The following is a 17,508-nucleotide window of genomic DNA, read 5'->3' as shown; positions in this document are numbered from 1 at the left end:
GCGACCAAGTGAAGCAACAGGAATTCTCATTCATTGCTGGTGAAAATGTCAAATGGTAAAGCCACTTTGGAAGACAGTTTGGCTGTTTCTTACAAAACTTAAACACACTCTGACCATATGGTCCAGCAATTGCACTCTTGCTATTTACTTGAATGTGTTGAAAACTTATGTCCACACAAACACCTGCATAGATGTTTATAGCAGCTTAATTCATAATTTCCAAACTTAGAAGTTACCAAGATGTCCTTCAGTAGGTGAATGGGTACTTGTGGGTCAACTGGACAGAGATTCACAGGGTGCCTGTCTTAGTCCATTCAGCTTGCTATAACAAAATATAGAGTGGACAGCTTATAAACAACAGAAATTTAATTGCCACAGTTCTAGAGGCTGGGAAGTCCGAGATCAAGGCACCAGCAGATTTGGTGTCTGGTGAACTTCCTAATTCATAGACAGCCGTCTTCTCATTGTGTCCTCATATGGCAGAAGGGGTGAGGGAGCTCTCTGAGATCTCTTTTATAAGGGCACTGATCCCTTAATGAGAGGTCTACCTTTTGACCTAATCACCTGCCAAAGGCACCACAAGCAAATACCATCACATTGGGGAATAGGTTTCAACATATGGATTTTGGGGACACACATTCAGTCTGCAGCAGATACTAATTACACAGTAGATTGTAACGATTCCTTTTGAACATTTCACTTTATTTCAGTTGATTGGATGGTTTTCCACTTCGTGTTAAACTATTTAACACTGCTACCAAGGTGACTTACCCTTTTCTTTTCTCTGAATTTTTTGTTATATTTTTGAAGGTCATTTTCTATATTTTTCAAAACATAATAACTTGTTTCTTATGTTTCTTATTTCTAACACTTCTGGACCTCTGGGATCTTGTGAAGTTAAGTCAAGGGAGGAGACTGGAGGTCAACATTCCCTCCTCCCTCTCGGTTTGGTTTACCTACATTCCTCTACCTATAGCTGTAGCTCATCTCAAGTGACCTCTGCTTACAGGTAGAACACTCATGGCATACGCTAACAATGCTTTCACTCTTCTGTGTTCAGAACTAGGATGGTAACTGCTTGTCACCAAACTAGTGTATAATTGTTTCTCATCGGAGACCTACATAATATAGTAATTGACACCAGACATCGCCCTTGATACAGACTCTCAAAATAGGATTCTGGGATTAGGTTCCTCATATATTTAAAGAGCACCTGAATCACCTTCATGACAATGAGAGGGGCAATAAAAGACTGCTAATCTTTGGGATATAGTAACACCTTGATTGCTCAAATTACTATTGGTGGTGGCTGGATATGGAATAGAGCTGAAGGGGAAAGATCAAGTAACTATGACATAGAGCCACGAAGATAACAATAACCACAAGGTTTATGGGGTGGGATAGCTGATCGTGACTGCCCATAGAATATGAACAAACAAAGAAAAACCCAAAGCCTTAAATAAGGACAAGCATCAGAGTGCCTCTAGCGCACCATAAATAGAAACATTTCTCTTTATCTCCTGTGTCCATAGGGTAGCCATGGCTGAGAATCAGGCCAAAACCATGTTGTAAGGATTGTCATGTTAGAACATGAATTAAATGCTCAACACTGCCAGTTTTCTTACAATAATATAAAGACGTTTGTTGGGAAGAAGTAGAGTGAATAACATTAATCCTTGTCTCAATAAAAACCTTGGAGGAAAGCTTAAAAATGTTACCATGAAATATGATGTTTTCTTTAGGTTTTTTAGATATATGTTCTTTATCAGATTTGGTCTTTCTTTTAAGAGGTTTTTCTTTTATTGAGGTATAATTGACATATAACATTACAGGCATACTTCAGAGATATTGTGGATTCCGTTCCAGACCACTGGAATACAGTAACTATCACAATGAAGTGAGTCACACAAATGTTTTGGTTCCCCAACACATATGAAAGTTGTGTTTACACTATACTGTAGTCTATTAAGTGTGCAATAGCATTATGTCTAAAAAAATGTACATACCTTAATGAAAAAATATTTGATTGCTAAAAAATGTTAACCATCATCTGAGCCTTTAGCAAGTCATAATCCTTTTGCTGGTGGAGGGTCTTGTAAAATATGCAATATCTTCAAAGCACAGTACAGTAGGGCACAATAAAATGAGGTATGCCCGCAGATTGGTTTCAGGTGTACAACATAATTTTTTGATATTTGTATATATTATGAAATGATCACCAGAGTAAATCTAGCTAACATCCATCACTATACATAGTTACAAATTTTTTTTTCTTCTGAAGTGGACTTTTAAGATCTACTCTCTTAGCAACTTTCAAATATACAATACAGTACTATTAACTGTAGTCGCCATGCCATACACTACATCCCCATGATTTATTTATTTTATAACTGGAAGATTGTGCCTTTTGACTGCCTTCACCCGTTTCACCCACCCCTTTCTTCCCACCTCTGGCAACCACCAATCTGTTTTCTGTATCTATGAGCTTGTTTTATTTTTTTAATTCCACATATAAGTGAGATCATAGAGAATTTTTCTTTCTCAGTCTGACTTATTTCACTTAGCATAATACCCTCGAGGTCCATCCATGTTTTTGCAAATGGCAAAACTTCATTCTTTTATATGGCCATATAGTATTCCATTTTATATATACACCATATCTTCTTTATCCATTCATCCATTGACAGACGTTCCAGTTGTTTCCATATCTTGGCTATTGTAAATAATGCTGCAATGAACATGGGGGGTGCCTATATCTTTCAGAATTAGTGTTCTCTCTTTTTTTGGATAAATACTCAGAAGTGGAATTGCTGGATCATATGGAAGTTCTATTTTTAATTTTTTGAGTAACCTTCATACTATATTCCATAGTGGCTGCACCAATTTACATCTCCACCAACAATGCCTAAGGGTTTCCTTTTCTCCACATCCTCTCCAACACTTGTTATTTCTTGTCTTTTTGATAATAGCCATTCTAATACAAGTGAGGTGATATCTAATTGTGGTTTTGATTTGCATTTCCCTAATGATTAGTTATGCTGAGCACCTTTGCATTTACCTGTTGGCCATCTGTGAGTCTTCTTTGGAAAAATGTCTTTTTGGTTCCTCTGCCGATTTTTTAATTGGATTGTTTGGTTTTTTGCTATTGAGTTGTATGAGTTTCTTACATATTTTGGATATTAACCCCTTATCAGATATATGATTTCCAAATATATTCTCCCATTTGGTAGGTTGCCTTCTCATTTTGTTAATGGTTTCCTTTGCTGTTCAGAATCTTTTTAGTCTGATGTAGTCCCACTTGTTAATTTTTGTTTCAGTTGCCTTTGATTTTGGTGTCAAATTCAAAAAAATAATTCATCATCAAGACCAAAGTCAAGGAGCTTACTCACGATGTTTTCTTCTAGGAGTTTTATGGTTTCAGGTCTTTCGTTCAAGTCTTTAATCTATTTTGAGTGAATTTTTGTGATTAGTATAAGATAGTGGTCCAGTTTCACTCTTTCGCATGTGACTGTTTAGTTTTCCCAACACCATCTATTGAAGAGAGTGTCCTTTCCCCATTGTATATTCTTGGCTTCTTGTCACAAATTAATTAACCATATATGTGTGGGTTTGTTTCTGGGCTCTCTAGTCTGTTCCACTGAACTATGTGTCTGCTTTTATGCCAATACCATACTGTTTTGATTACTATAGCTTTGTAATAGTTTTAAATCAAGGAGCATAATTTCTTCAGCTTTGTTCTTCTTTCTTAAGATTTGTGGGAGATCAAGATTTGGCCGTCCTAAAATATATCTCTTTACCTTGATTGTTTTCTCTGAGGGACATTTGACCTCCCCCACTAACTGCCTAAAGAATTTGACATGGGGCTCATTCCTGGAACAGATCTTCTATCACGATGGCTGTAATGATAATGTAAAATAGATGTTACAATGGGAGGGGCATCAAGCCCCTTTTTATCAAAAAACTCTATCTCTCCCTGACCACATTATCTATAGATGACCCCGAAAAGAATTGTCCTCTTGCCCTCTGAAGTCCCAGGCCACTACCCACCCCCAACACGCTCCTCGCCTTTAGCTGCAATACTTAAGCAAGCAGCTTAGACAGAGGGACGAGTTGCTCATTTCTGAGTTTCTCCCATGTATACAGGTTATTAAACTTGGTATTATTTTCTCCTGCTAACTTGTCTTGTTAATTATTTGGCCAGCCATAAGAACCTTAAGGGAAAGGGCAGAGGGAGATTCTCCCTCTTCCCCCGACAGATTGCTTTCGCTATTTGGAGTCTTTTGTGGTTTCATATAAACTTTAGGATGGTTTCTTCTATTTCTGAGAAAAATGCCATTGGAATTTTGATAGGGATTACTTTGAGTCTGCATATTGCATTGGGTATTACAGAAATTTTAACAATATTAATTTTTCCAATCCATGAGCTTGGAATATCTTTCCATTTACTTGGGTCTCCTTCAGTTTCTTTCATGAAAATCTTATACTTTTCAGTGTACAGGACTTTCACCTCCTTGGTTAAATTTATTCCTAGGTATTTCATTCTTTTTGATGTAATTATAAATGATATTGTTTTCTTTATTCCTTTTTCAGATAGTATATTATTAGTGTATAGAAATTCAACAGATTTTTGTATATTGATTTTGTTTCTAGCAACTTTACTGAATTTGTTTATTAGTTCTAACAGCTTTTTGGTGGAGTCCTTGGGTTTCTATATATAATATCATGCCATCTGCAAACAGTGACAATTTCTTTCTGATTTTGATGCCTTGTATTTCTTTTTCTTTCCTAATTGCTCTGGCTAAGACTTCCAATACTATGTTGAATAAAAGTGGTGAGAGTGTCTATCCTTGTCTTGTTCCTAATCTTAGACGAAAAGCTTTCAGCTTTTTATGATAGAGTATGACATTAGCAGTGAGCTTGTCTTATATGGCCTTTTTTATTGAGGTATGTTCCTTCTATACCCACATTGTTGAGAGTTTGTCTCATAAATAGATGTGCAATTTTGTCAAACACTTTTCTTTATCCTATTGAGACGATCATATGATTTTTATCCTTCATTTTGTTAATGTAGAGTATCAAACTGATTTGCAGATGTTGAACCATCCTTGCAACCCTAAATAAATTCCACTTGATTATGGTGTATGATCATTTTAATGTACTGTTTTATTTGATCTGCTAATATTTTGTTGAGGATGGATATGTTTATAGTGTAGAGTGTGGTGATGATTTCATGGGTGTATACTTAACACTAAACTCGTGAAGTCGTATACATTAAATATTTACAGCTTTTTGTAAGTTGATCATACCTCAATAAATTATTATCTTAAAAAATATAAAAAATTACAATGAAACACATCATAATCAAATTCCTTGAAACCAGTGATAAAGCGAAAATCTTGAGAGCAGACTGAGAAAAAAAAAACACACATTTTGACGAAAGATAAGAATAAGAGCAAATTTCTCATTGGAAATAATTCAAACCAGAAGTCAACTAAGCAAAATCCTTAAAGTCTAAGAGAGAAAAAACTGTTAAGCTGGAAGTTTTTACCAGTGAAAATAACTTTCAAAAAACGAATGAAAGAAAGAATTACAGATGTAAAAGACCTAAAAATACTAATTACCAGAAAACACCTAAAGTAATAGGTAAAGAAAGGTCCTCAGGCAGAAGAAAGTGATATGAAATTGAAATCTTGTTGAAGAAGATCAGAAATCTTAAACATGTAGATAAATTAAAACAAATGCTCTTCATTTCAGTCATGTTAAAATATAATTAATTGTTTAAATCCAAAAAATTAAATTAATAGTGAGGTTTATAACAAATGTAGAAGTAAAATGTATGATGACAATAGCACAAAATCTAGGAAAGTAGAAATGGAAGTGTGTATTGTAAGTCGCTTGTGCTAAACATGAACTGGTATAATATTACTTGAAGTTAGTCTGTGATAGGTTAAAAATGTTTGCTATAAGCCCCAAAACAACCACAAAAAATAGACACAGCTTATAAGCCATTAAAGGAGATAACACAGAATACAAAATCTGCCTCAGTTAATCCAAAAAAGACAGAGAAAAAGAGAAAAGTGTACAAAAGACAGATGAAACAAAGAGAAAACAAACACCAACATGGTAGATTCAAACCAAAGCATATCAATAATCACGTTAAATGTCAGCTATTTAAAACCCCAAATTAAAAGGCAGAGATGCTTTGATTGGATCAGAAAGCAAGATGCAAATATATACCATGCATAATAAGCCCCCCTTTAAACATAAAGACATAAATAAGTTAAAAGTTAAATGACACAAAAATATTTCTCATTCAAACACTAATCAAAAGAAATCTGGAGCGGCTACATTCATATGAAACAAAGTAGATTTAAGAGCAAAGAATATTGCCAGGGAAAACACTGTCATTTCATGGTGATAAAGGGGTAAATTCATCAAAAGAACATAAAAATTCTAAATGTATATATACCTAATAACAGGTTAAAAAAAAACAGAAGCACAATCTGATAGAACTGTAAGGAGAAATAGACAAATCCACAGTTATAATTGGAGATTTCAACACTCCTCTCTCAATCATCAATAGACAAGCAGAGAGGAATGACCAATCATATGAAAGACGTGAACAACACTATCAGCCAACTTGTCCTAATTGACCTTTATAGAACATTCTACCCCAGAACAGCAGGATATACAGTCTTTTCAAATGCATCTTGGTCCATTTACCAAGATGGACCATATGGTGGGCCACTCAACCAGTTTCACTAAGTTTAAAAGGATTCAAATCATACTAAGTATGCTTTCTGACCAAAATTAAATTAATTTAGGAATCAATAAAAGACATCAGGGAAAAAATTCCCAAATATTTAGAAATTAAACTACACACTTCTAAATAAACCACAGGTCAAGGGGAAAAAAATCAAAGGAAATTTAGAAAACACTTTCAACGGATTGAAAATGAGCACAGAATATATCAAAATTTGTGACATAAACCAATAGGAGTGCTTAGAGGAAAATTCGTAGCACTAAATGCCTGTATTAGATAAGAATAAAGGTCTAATATTACTTACTTAAGATCTCTGCTTAAGAAACTAGAAAGAGGAGAGCAAATTAAATCCAAAGCAGGCAAAACAAAGGAAATAATAAAGAGAAAAGCAGAAATTAGTGAAATAGGAAACATAAAACAATATGTGATAGCAATAAAACCAAAAGTTGTTTCTTTGAGAAAAATGATAAAATTGATAAACCAGACTGATCAAGAAAAAAAAGAAAAGTCACAAATTACTAATATCAGGAATAAGGGGAAGAGGGCAGGCTTACAAAGGCATCTGAGGAAACTTTTCAGGGTGAGTTTTGAGTGTGAAGGATATGTTCATTATCTTGATTGTGGTGATGGTTTCACACGTATATGTCAAAATACATTAAGTTGAATGTTTTATAACCGTATGTCATTTACACCCCAATAAAACTGTAAGTGAAAATGAAGAAATAAGAAATAATCAGTACTCTCCTTGGACAACAGAGACATTTCCATTCAGACCTCTCTCCCATTATCTTAATTAACACAATTTTCACACTTGGGAAGAATTTCCACACAAATGTCTTTCACAGAAAAATTTACTATGGACAGATTTTTTTTCCGTCTTCATATTTCCAAGCAGATTCCTTTGGAAGAATACGCTTTTTCCATCCAGTCACTATCTGGAGGATGGGAGATCAACATACACTTGCCCTGTTCCAAAGCCTCTTCAAGGGTTGATTCTTGATGTTTGGTCCACATTGCATTATCTACAAGGCTCCCAAGGATAACAGGTTCTTTCCGCTGTGTTGCAAAATTGTAGCAGAATTTTCATCCTGGGTTATACCATATCAATTATCTACAGCAATTCCTGGTGTGGGTGCGGATATTTATTTTCAGGACGTGCATCTTGATTCAGTTACATATCTTGCTCTTAATCACTTAGTCCAGGTATTCTCAACCTTGGCTGTACATTAGAATCACCTGCCAGAAGTTTTATATTGTGTTTACATTTTAGGAAACCATAAGAAGCATTTAATTAGTCAGCTACTCCATTAATAAGCCAGCATTCCAAATTTCCTTACCTTAAACTTTGGAGTTAAGTTGAGATTTACAACTTGAGAAAAAAAAATATTTTAAAAAATTGAGAGTGAAACTAAGGAGCTGATTGCTAAAATGCAGATTATCATTTATTTTTATACAGACATTTTAAAGGTGTTCTGATTATCTACACCACTAAGTTTCATAAACGCTGATACAAACTCATGTAAGTGGGCCACATAAACACTGCAAAAGATTGTCATTTTGAAACCACACTACATATGACACTTCTAATGTTCTTCAACATGGGCATCTTGTCATTCTCATTGAAGAATGAGAAGATACAGCTTATAAATATGTCTAACAAATCCAAATAGCAAACAAATTTACAGTCAAAATTTCTTTTTCTTTAAAGACGAACATATGCATCAAAGCAAGGGTTTTTTTTGGTCTGTTTGTGAATATAAGGCAATACTCTAATTGTTAAGGATGATAATTGCCACCCATGACTTAAAAGAAGTTTGGTGCTTTGAAGACAACTGAGATAATGGTGCTACTGTATGTGCCAGATCCCACGGTTATAAAAACACAGAGAGACATAAAACAAAGACAAAACAAAAAGAAGTTGGTTCAAAGATCATAGATGGCTACTGCAAATATCACTTAGTGTGTCTGTGCCTGGAGGTATGAATGAACTCACTGAGTTCAGGTGGAGCAAACAGGAAGAACAGCCAAATCAAGCGACTGAAAACAGGGAGGAGGGGTGGGTGCTAGAAATAAGGATGGTCCTCTGCATAGTTTTCCAAGGCAGGATCTTTCACAGTGCCGTTTGGTGATTAAGAACTGAGAAGGTGAGGTGATTATCACTTAGAGAAAAATATCTCCCTTCTGCAAAGCTTCCCCAGAGCCCCCTTCATGTCTCTGTTCCTCAGACTGTAGATGAAGGGGTTCAGCATGGGGGTGACCACTGTGTACATCACTGAAGCAATTATGTCTTTCTCATTGGAGTTGTTTGATGATGGGAAAATGTACAGAACCATAATTGTCCCATAGAATAGAAATACCACACAGAGGTGGGAGCCACAGGTGGACAAGGCTCTGCAGATCCCTTTGGTAGAGGGAATCCTCAAGATGGAGACCCCAATGCGGACATAAGAGACCAGGATGCCAGTCAGTGGTATGATGATTCCCAGTGCCCCCACAGTGAAGACGACCATCTCATTGATGGAAGTGTCAGAGCAGGACAATTTGAGCAGAGCTGCAAGATCACAAAAGGAATGAGGGATAGTGTTCTCAGCACAGAAGGACAGCCGGGGCAGGCTGAGAGTGTGAGACATTGCACTGCTACAGGAGAATAACCAGGACACAGCCACTAGCAAGACACACAGGTTTTCTCGCATGATGGTGGTGTAGTGGAGAGGATGACAGATGGCCACGTACCTGTCATAGGCCATCACTGCTAGGAGGAGATTATCAATACAACCAAAAAATATGAAAAAATACATCTGTGTTACACACCCTGCATAGGGGATGGATTGATCCTGAGTATGCAGGTTTATCAGCATCTTTGGGACAGTGACAGATGAAAAGGAGACGTCAGTGAGAGCCAAGTGGCTGAGGAAGAAGTCTATGGGGGTGTGGAGGTGCGAGTCCAGCCTGATGAGCAGAATGATGAGCAGGTTCCCCAGCACCGTGGTCAGGTACATGCCCAGGAACAGGGTGAGGAACACACCCTGCTGCTCTGGCTGCATGGGGAGCCCCAAGAGGAGGAACTCAGACACGCTGCTCTGGTTCTCCGTCCTCATGCTCCTATTCTTTCTGTTGGGGATGATGGGGAGTGGGAAACGTCAAAGACTTTGAAAGTGTGATTATGGCCACCACAGTAGTGTCTCTTACTTTCTCCTCGAGAGAAGGAAAAACTGCCTGAATTTCTATCATCACCTACTGTTACCAAAGCAAGCGACACACCCTCAGCACAAAGGACCAAGTAGCTGACCTAAAATTTGTGTTAACCTGTCTGAGCTCTCATGCTTTCAAGGGGAGTTTCTGAGTTTACGTCCTATCATTGGGGTGAATTGCCTGGTGGAACTTGCTTTAGTGCAAGTTTACCTTTTTGCCAAGAAATTACCTTACTTCAGTTCGTATATCTCCATCTATATCCATCTATATTTGGTGCTCCAAGTTGGCTCATATCTGGGTATTCACAGGGTGGAAGACTCCTGAAATCTGAGATCTGTGAGGTGAGAACTGGGAGAGACTGAAAGATTGGATTGTTTATTAGAATTCACAATCACTTGATTGACCATCACTATTTCCCAATGCTGATTCACACTGATAATAATTGATATTTAATGACCACTATGTCAGACAAATACATTTTTGCATTATTGCCTCATTAAATATTTTCAACAGTCCTAGGAGGTAGGTGTTATTGAAACTTCATTATATACGTAGTCAAAAGGAGTAAGAAACTAGTATGATCACACAGTTAGTAACTGATGTACTCATAATTCTTGTGGCTTTTTTTACATTTGTTGGAGTCTCTGATCCTATGACCTTACTGATTCTCTCTCTCTTTAATTGGACAAAAGACCCAGGACCTTAAGAAATATTATGTCAGCATTTGAAGGCGTTCTCCTGCTCAGATAACTGTTGTCACTCATATTCCTATAGTCCTTTAGTTTGCAAATGGGTTTTATACGCCTTCAATTTCATTCAGTCCAGCAATGTTTATGTTGCATCTGGGAAGTCGAGAAGACAGCGATTTTTTTTCTTCCACTTTACTAACAGGAGTAGCGAAATCACTTACAAAATGTCACATAGACATTGTATTGTACTGTATAGATTTGAGACCAGTGGAGTCTGGTCTTAAAAGTAGATTTTCTGATAATCTTTTCACTGGAAGGAGAATCCACCAATTTCTTTCCATGGGAGGTAGGAGAGGCTAAACTAAGTTTAAATGTTAAAATACCCATACGCTTGGGAGAGGAACTTGACACAAACATTGTTGTGTAATAATCTGGCAGTAGATGCTTGTTCCAGACCAGGGAGTTGCTTGGTGTCAGTGGTTGGCTCAGTTCATGGGGCATGAGGAGGGGGCACGTCCTTCACCCTCTGCCAAGGACTGGCTTCTTGCTGAAGGTTGCTAGATCAGACTTAACACAGGATCTCAAATATTTCCTGGAGGAGAACAAGAGCACCTAATAAAACTATAGAGCTGTAATTTGAAGGGAAGGGTACAGTACAGATATGGCACTTTGATTTCATCAGCAACAAGTGGCTGGGAAAATGCTTAGTAATGAAGAGGAAAAACTGAGACCTGGAGTGTTGGGAGAGAGCCTTCAGATGGGGCTAGTATTCCTGTCTTTGTACCAAATATTGTCTCCTGAGCAGTAGGAAATGGAGAGTCAGGTGTCCCAACCTCCACAAGGCTACAACTTACTGAGTGCTTACTATGTGCCCCGTACTTGTTAAGCACCTTACAGATGAGATCTTACAGCAATTATTATTATTCCCACTTGACAGTGGAGGATGCAGAGAATCAGAGAAGTCAAGCCCAAGGACACAAAGCTATCAAGTGGAAAAGTGGTCACACACACACACACAGTCACACACACACCACAGACCCCACACACACTCAACTGTGGAGACTTATGTCGGTGCTATGAGTTCAGATACCTTATGCTTTGTGCTGTTCCCTGAATCCTCACTTTCTGTCCAGAAGACTCAGGATCCAAAGAAAAAGAGCAAATCTTGATGGCCCAAGGACCTTTACAGACTTTCATGTCTGTTCACCACCTTCAAAACAATGGGCAAGAAGATTTCCTTTTAGCCATCAGAAAGAGAACTGGAGGGAAAAAGCCCCAAGTTCCTGACTAGAGTGGCAGTCAACTAACTGCTAATTGCCCAATTTCCTCCTGGCCCCTTGAGAAGAAACATGTTTAGGGTCCAGAGGGACTGAGATGCAACTGGAGTCACAGGAGAAAGTGTCCCTGGTGTCAGTGATCCCTTGGGCTTCTGCTCAAGTCTCCAGATGAGAAGCAGGATGTTCCCTAGTCACCTGTGGCCTCTGCAACATGAGTTCAGCTTCTCTGTACAGGAGTGTATGGCCCCGGCTGTGTAAGGGCTTCAGCAGGCTTCTGCAGGCCCCCACAACACCTACACAGGCCTCCATTAGAACACAGAACTCCTCAAACATTTACAGGTCTCCCCAATCACCTGTGAGGTGCTGTAGGCTAAGATCTGTGCCTTGCTCAGGAGTAGGGAGATTGAGTCTATAAGCTCTGGAAAAAAAGACTCTTTGCTCTCCCTCTTACTAACAGAGCATACCTGAGGAATTTATCAAAGATCTCTGAGACTCAGGTTTTCAAAGTGGAAATAATAATAATACTCTTAGTGTGAATTTGGAGGATGGTTAAATGAGCACATAATAAAGGCTTAATAAATGTTAAGGTTTATTGTCAATGTCTTTGTATCACTAGGGATCAGCTATGGCTCACAATAGGCACTTGGTAATTCTTGAATGAATTTATTTGTTCACACATGCACTTGTTCACTTAGCAAATAATGATTAAGGCGCTCACACAAGTAAGGCACTGATATATGCCCTGGTGATGTAGGAGTGAATCATATGAACATAATCCCTCTCATGGAACACACACGCAGGTGGGGGGTGCAGAAAAAAAATTTAATGCAAAATAAATGGTAGGTCAATGGTGAAAAGTGCTGAGATACAATAAAAGTCAGGCACAGAACTAGGGAGAAGCTCAAAAAAAATACCCAGTGTTACAGGGTTCTTTCTCCAGTCAAGTGGTTCCAGGTCTGTAAACTGGTTTACACCACTACACACCTCTTAGAATGGCTAAAACTAAAAGGAGTACTGCTCTCAAATGTTGTTTAAGCAATGAAGAAACCGGAAATCTCATACACTGCTTGTGGGGATGTAAAATGGTACTACCACTTTGAAAAACAGTTTGACCTTTTTTTTTTTAAACTTAAACATACACCTAGAATGTGACTAGGTGTTTGCCCAACAAAAAAGAATGTATATGTCTATACATTGACTTACACAAGAATGTTTATAACAGCTTTATTTAATGATCAAAAACTGGAAACAGCCCAAATGTCCATCAACAGGTGAATGGCCAAAAATCTGTGGTATATCCATACAATGAAACACTACTCGCTAATAAAAAGAATGAACTGTTGATACATATTACAACATGAGTGAATCTCAAAATGCTCGTGCTGAGCGAAAAAAGGCGACAATAAACAAATACATACTGTATTATTCCATTTAGATAAACTTCTAGAAGATGCAAACTAAGCTGTGTGACAGAAAACAGATCAGTGATTCCCCTGGGGACAGATGGGAGGGGCAAAAGGGAGCTGGAGGATAAGCATGGAGAAACTTCACGATGTTGATGTCTTGTGGTTATATTTCATACATATGTCAAAACTATTCAAATTGTATACTGTAAATATATGAACTTTATTGTGTGTCACTTATACCTCAAAAAATCTGTTTTTTAGAGAAACAATAACAAAATTATGTATGTTCATGTTATTCTTCTATTGAATACCCTCCAATGGGTTCCCAAATCACTCAGACTGAAAACCAAAAACTCCACCATGACGGCTAATTTTATGTGTCAGTTTGGCTAGACTATGGTACCCAGATATTTGATCAAACAGTATTCTAGATGTTTCTACGAAGGTCTTTTTTGGATAGGATTAACATCGCAACCAGCAGACTCTGAGTAAATCACATTGCCCTCCGTAATGTAGGCGGGCCTCATCCAATCAGCGGAAGACCTTAAGAAAAAGACTGCACTCCTCCTAAAAAGAGACAATTGTGTCAGTAGACTGCTTTTGGACTCAAATTGCAACTTTTCCCTGCGTTTTCAGCATGGCAGCCTGCCCTGCAGATTTTGGACTTGGCAGCCTCCACAATTGCATGAGCCCATGCCTTAAAATAAATCTCTCTCTTTCTTTCTACACACACACACACACACACACACACACACACACACACACACTATTTGTTCTATTTCTCTGGAGAACCTTGAATAATACCCCTACTATGACCTTAAGTGCCCTGCAAATCTGGTCCCCTGATGCCTTATCACCTACCTCCCCTCCCCCACTCAGCCCTGGTCAGCTACAGAGGCCCCCTTAATGTTCCAGGATAAGCCAGGTACCCTCTTACCTCAGAGTATTTCTAGTTGCTAATCTTCATGCTTGGAATGCTTTTCCCCCGTATAGCCCCATGGCTTGCTTCCTCTCCTCACAAACGTCTACAAATGTGACCTTTCCAATGAGCTCTACCTGGACCACACAATGTTAAATTAACCCCCCAGCACTCTTGCTCCCCCTTTTTATGCTTCCTTTACTCACAGAGATTTTACCTACAAACAGAACTTAGAATTTATTTCCTTATTTCTGACACAAAAACCCATATCTGTAGAGCTTACACTCCAGGAGGGAAACAAAGACAATAAACGAAATAAGTTAAGCTTATGATGTGTTAGAAGGTTAAAAACTGCTGCGGAAAGAAAGGAGCATGATGAGTGGGGTCAGGAGTGCTGGGATGTAAACTCTGCAGGGGTATCGATTTGTGGGTCTTTTTTTTTTTTTAACTTGTATTCCCAGGACTTAGAAAATCACCTGGCATATAGTAGTCATGCAGTAAATATTTTTGCATGCATGAATTATGAATTCATGCATTTAGCTTTTCCCTGTTAGAAGTGAGATCTCTCAGTTTGGGAACAAGGCAATATTCATGCTCCCAGACTAAAATTAATCAGACAGAAGTAGGCTGTTATCACTACAAAAAAATCCAACTTTGAGGGAAAAATTAGTCTTCCTACAATGGGGAAATTTGGTAATTGAATTGACTCCTTTGCATTCCCTTAAGTTCTTGTCACAGGGACAATCAAGCTAAAGTTTATTTAGGTTTTAGCAAACCATCCAGACCACTTTATTAATGAGCTACTGCATGAAGACAAGAGACATTCTGGACTTTACTAAAACTAAGCATTAGGAACTATAGCACATTTGTACCTTTGGGAAATGAAAGGCAAGAAAAAGGAAATGAGGAACTGATTTATGTCTCATTTACTTCAGTAGACAGAAACTGTGATTTATAATTAAAAGCTATATTACCTATTGCTGAGGAGGGTTTTTTTTTTCTTTTTTACCTATGAAAACAATGTTCCACAAAATTTAAACTGGGTGTGCTTGAGGGTCAAAATGTTCTTTTCATTATAGATAAAGGTACCATAACACATTTGAGGATTCTGACCATCTACCACCTGGGAGTCAGAAACTCAGGGTGTGAGAAGGTACAGCTTAGTCCAAAATACAATCACATTTCTTACCTGTGATCTTAGCCTAAAGCAAAACTGATTTTATCTTTAAAAAGGAAGCATAAAATTCTGCTGTCATGTTTTCCTTTTGACAGAGGAGGTTGGTGTGATTTGTTATCTTAGCAAATCTCTCATCTCTCTTCAGAAAGACAAAACAGTAGGCAACCTATTCAGAATGATCAATCATACACCTGCTAATAAGGATTTTGGTGCTTTGAAGACTACAAAGATGAACGTGTGTTGCAGGAAATGCTGTATTTAGGGTTTTGGAAGAATAAATGGACCACAGATGTAACTAAAGCAAAAGGGCTTGTGTCCAGTAACATAACTGCCCATTTGACTGACATTTGGGAGGGTGTAGGAAACGTGGGTGGTCAACACACAATTTTTCAAGAAGGCATCTCTGACAAGGTCAGTAGGTGAAATAAGAACATGATTAGGTGATTCTCACTTGGAGAAAAGGATATAGTTTCTGAAGAGAATCCCCAGAGCCAATTTCATGTCTCTGTTTCTTAGGCTATAGATGAAGGGGTTCAACATGGGAGTCACCACTGTATACATCAGTGAGGCAATCATGTATCTGTCATTGGAATTGCTCAATGAGGAGGAAAACTACAGTGCCACCACTGTCCCATAAAGAGGTGGGAGCCACAGGTGGACAAGGCTCTGCAGATCACTTTAGTAGAGGAGACCCTCAGGATAGAGGTCCCAGTGCAGCAATAAGAGACTAAGATGCCACTCAATGGAAAAATGACAGTCACATCCCTTGCATGGAATATGACCAGCTCATTGAGAGAGATATTGGAGCAGGACACTCTGAGTAGAATGGAGAGGCTACAGAAAAAGTGGGGAATGGTGTTGTCAGCACAGAAGGACTCCTGGACTAGGAGGAAGGCACTGCCACAGGACAGAATCCAGGAGCCAGTCACCAGCAGCACACAGAGCCCCTCCCTCATGATGGTGGTGTAGTGTAGAGGGTGACAGATGGCCACGTACCTGTCATAGGCCATCACTGAAAGAAGGAGATTATTCATACCACCAAAAAATATGTAAAAATACATCTATGAAATACAACTTGAATAGGAGATGGATAGGTGTTGAGTCTGCATGTTTAACTGCATCTTTGGGACAGCGACAGAGGAGAAGGAAACAGAGGGAGCCAGGTAGCTGAAGAAGACGTACACGGAGGTGTAGAGGCAAGAGTCCAGCTTGATGAGCAGGATGATGAGCAGGTTCCCCAGCACTGTGGTCACGGACATGCCCAGGAACAGGGCAAAGATCATGCCCTGTTTTTTCGGCCAGATGGGGAGCCCGAGGAGAAGGAATTCGGACACGCTGTTCTGGTTCTCCCTCCTCATGCTGTTTTTCTCTCTTCTGGGAATGAAGAGGAATGGGATATGTCAGGAACTTGGAAATACTGAGCTTAGCAATTACTGTAATGCATACTGCAATGAGATCTGTCTTTACACTGACATAGTGACTTGGAGAAAGTATGTTACATCAAACTTTTCAATGGAAATCAGAAATTTTTCATTCTTTTTTTTTTTTTTGTAACACATGTGGAAACACTATGATAGGCACTAGAGATAAAGTAGCAAATAAGAAACCATCCCTTCCTTTGGGGAGCCCACATTCTGGTGAGCAACCTCACAGAGTACTGATCAAGAGCATGGCTCTGTAGCTAGACTGCTTATGTGCTTGTGTCTGATTCTTGCCAATTGTTGTGTGCTCTCTCTCTCGCTCGCTCGCTCTCACACACACACACACACACGCACACACACACAGCACTTACAGCATTTTTGGAAGGATTAAAAAAGCATACCACGTACAAAATAAGTGCTCAATACATAAACTCACTTCGCACCATTAGAATGATTATTATCAAAAAAAAAAGAAAGAAGATAACATGTGTTGGTAAGGATGTGGAGAAATTGGAGCCCTTGTGCATTGCTGGTAGGAATGAAAAATAGTGCAGCTGCTTTGGAAAACATTATGGCAGTTCTTAGAATTCTCATATGATCCAGCAATTCCACTTCCGGGTATATATTCAAAACAATTGAAAGCAGGGTCTCAAACAGATATCTG

The 17,508-nt window shown here is 38.4% G+C and overlaps 1 pseudogene; it reads right to left on the bottom strand.

The window, feature by feature from the left end:
- Window positions 1-8,919: 8,919 nt before the first annotated feature.
- LOC131393698 (olfactory receptor 1J4-like) lies at window positions 8,920-16,781 on the bottom strand (annotated as a pseudogene).
- Between the last annotated feature and the right edge of the window lie 727 nt (window positions 16,782-17,508).

This window comes from Diceros bicornis, chromosome 28 (genome assembly GCF_020826845.1).
Source record: "Diceros bicornis minor isolate mBicDic1 chromosome 28, mDicBic1.mat.cur, whole genome shotgun sequence".
Taxonomy (NCBI): Eukaryota; Metazoa; Chordata; class Mammalia; order Perissodactyla; family Rhinocerotidae; genus Diceros; species Diceros bicornis.
The sequence above is the reverse complement of the archived record's forward strand: the minus strand, read 5'-3'. Positions and strand labels throughout refer to the sequence as shown.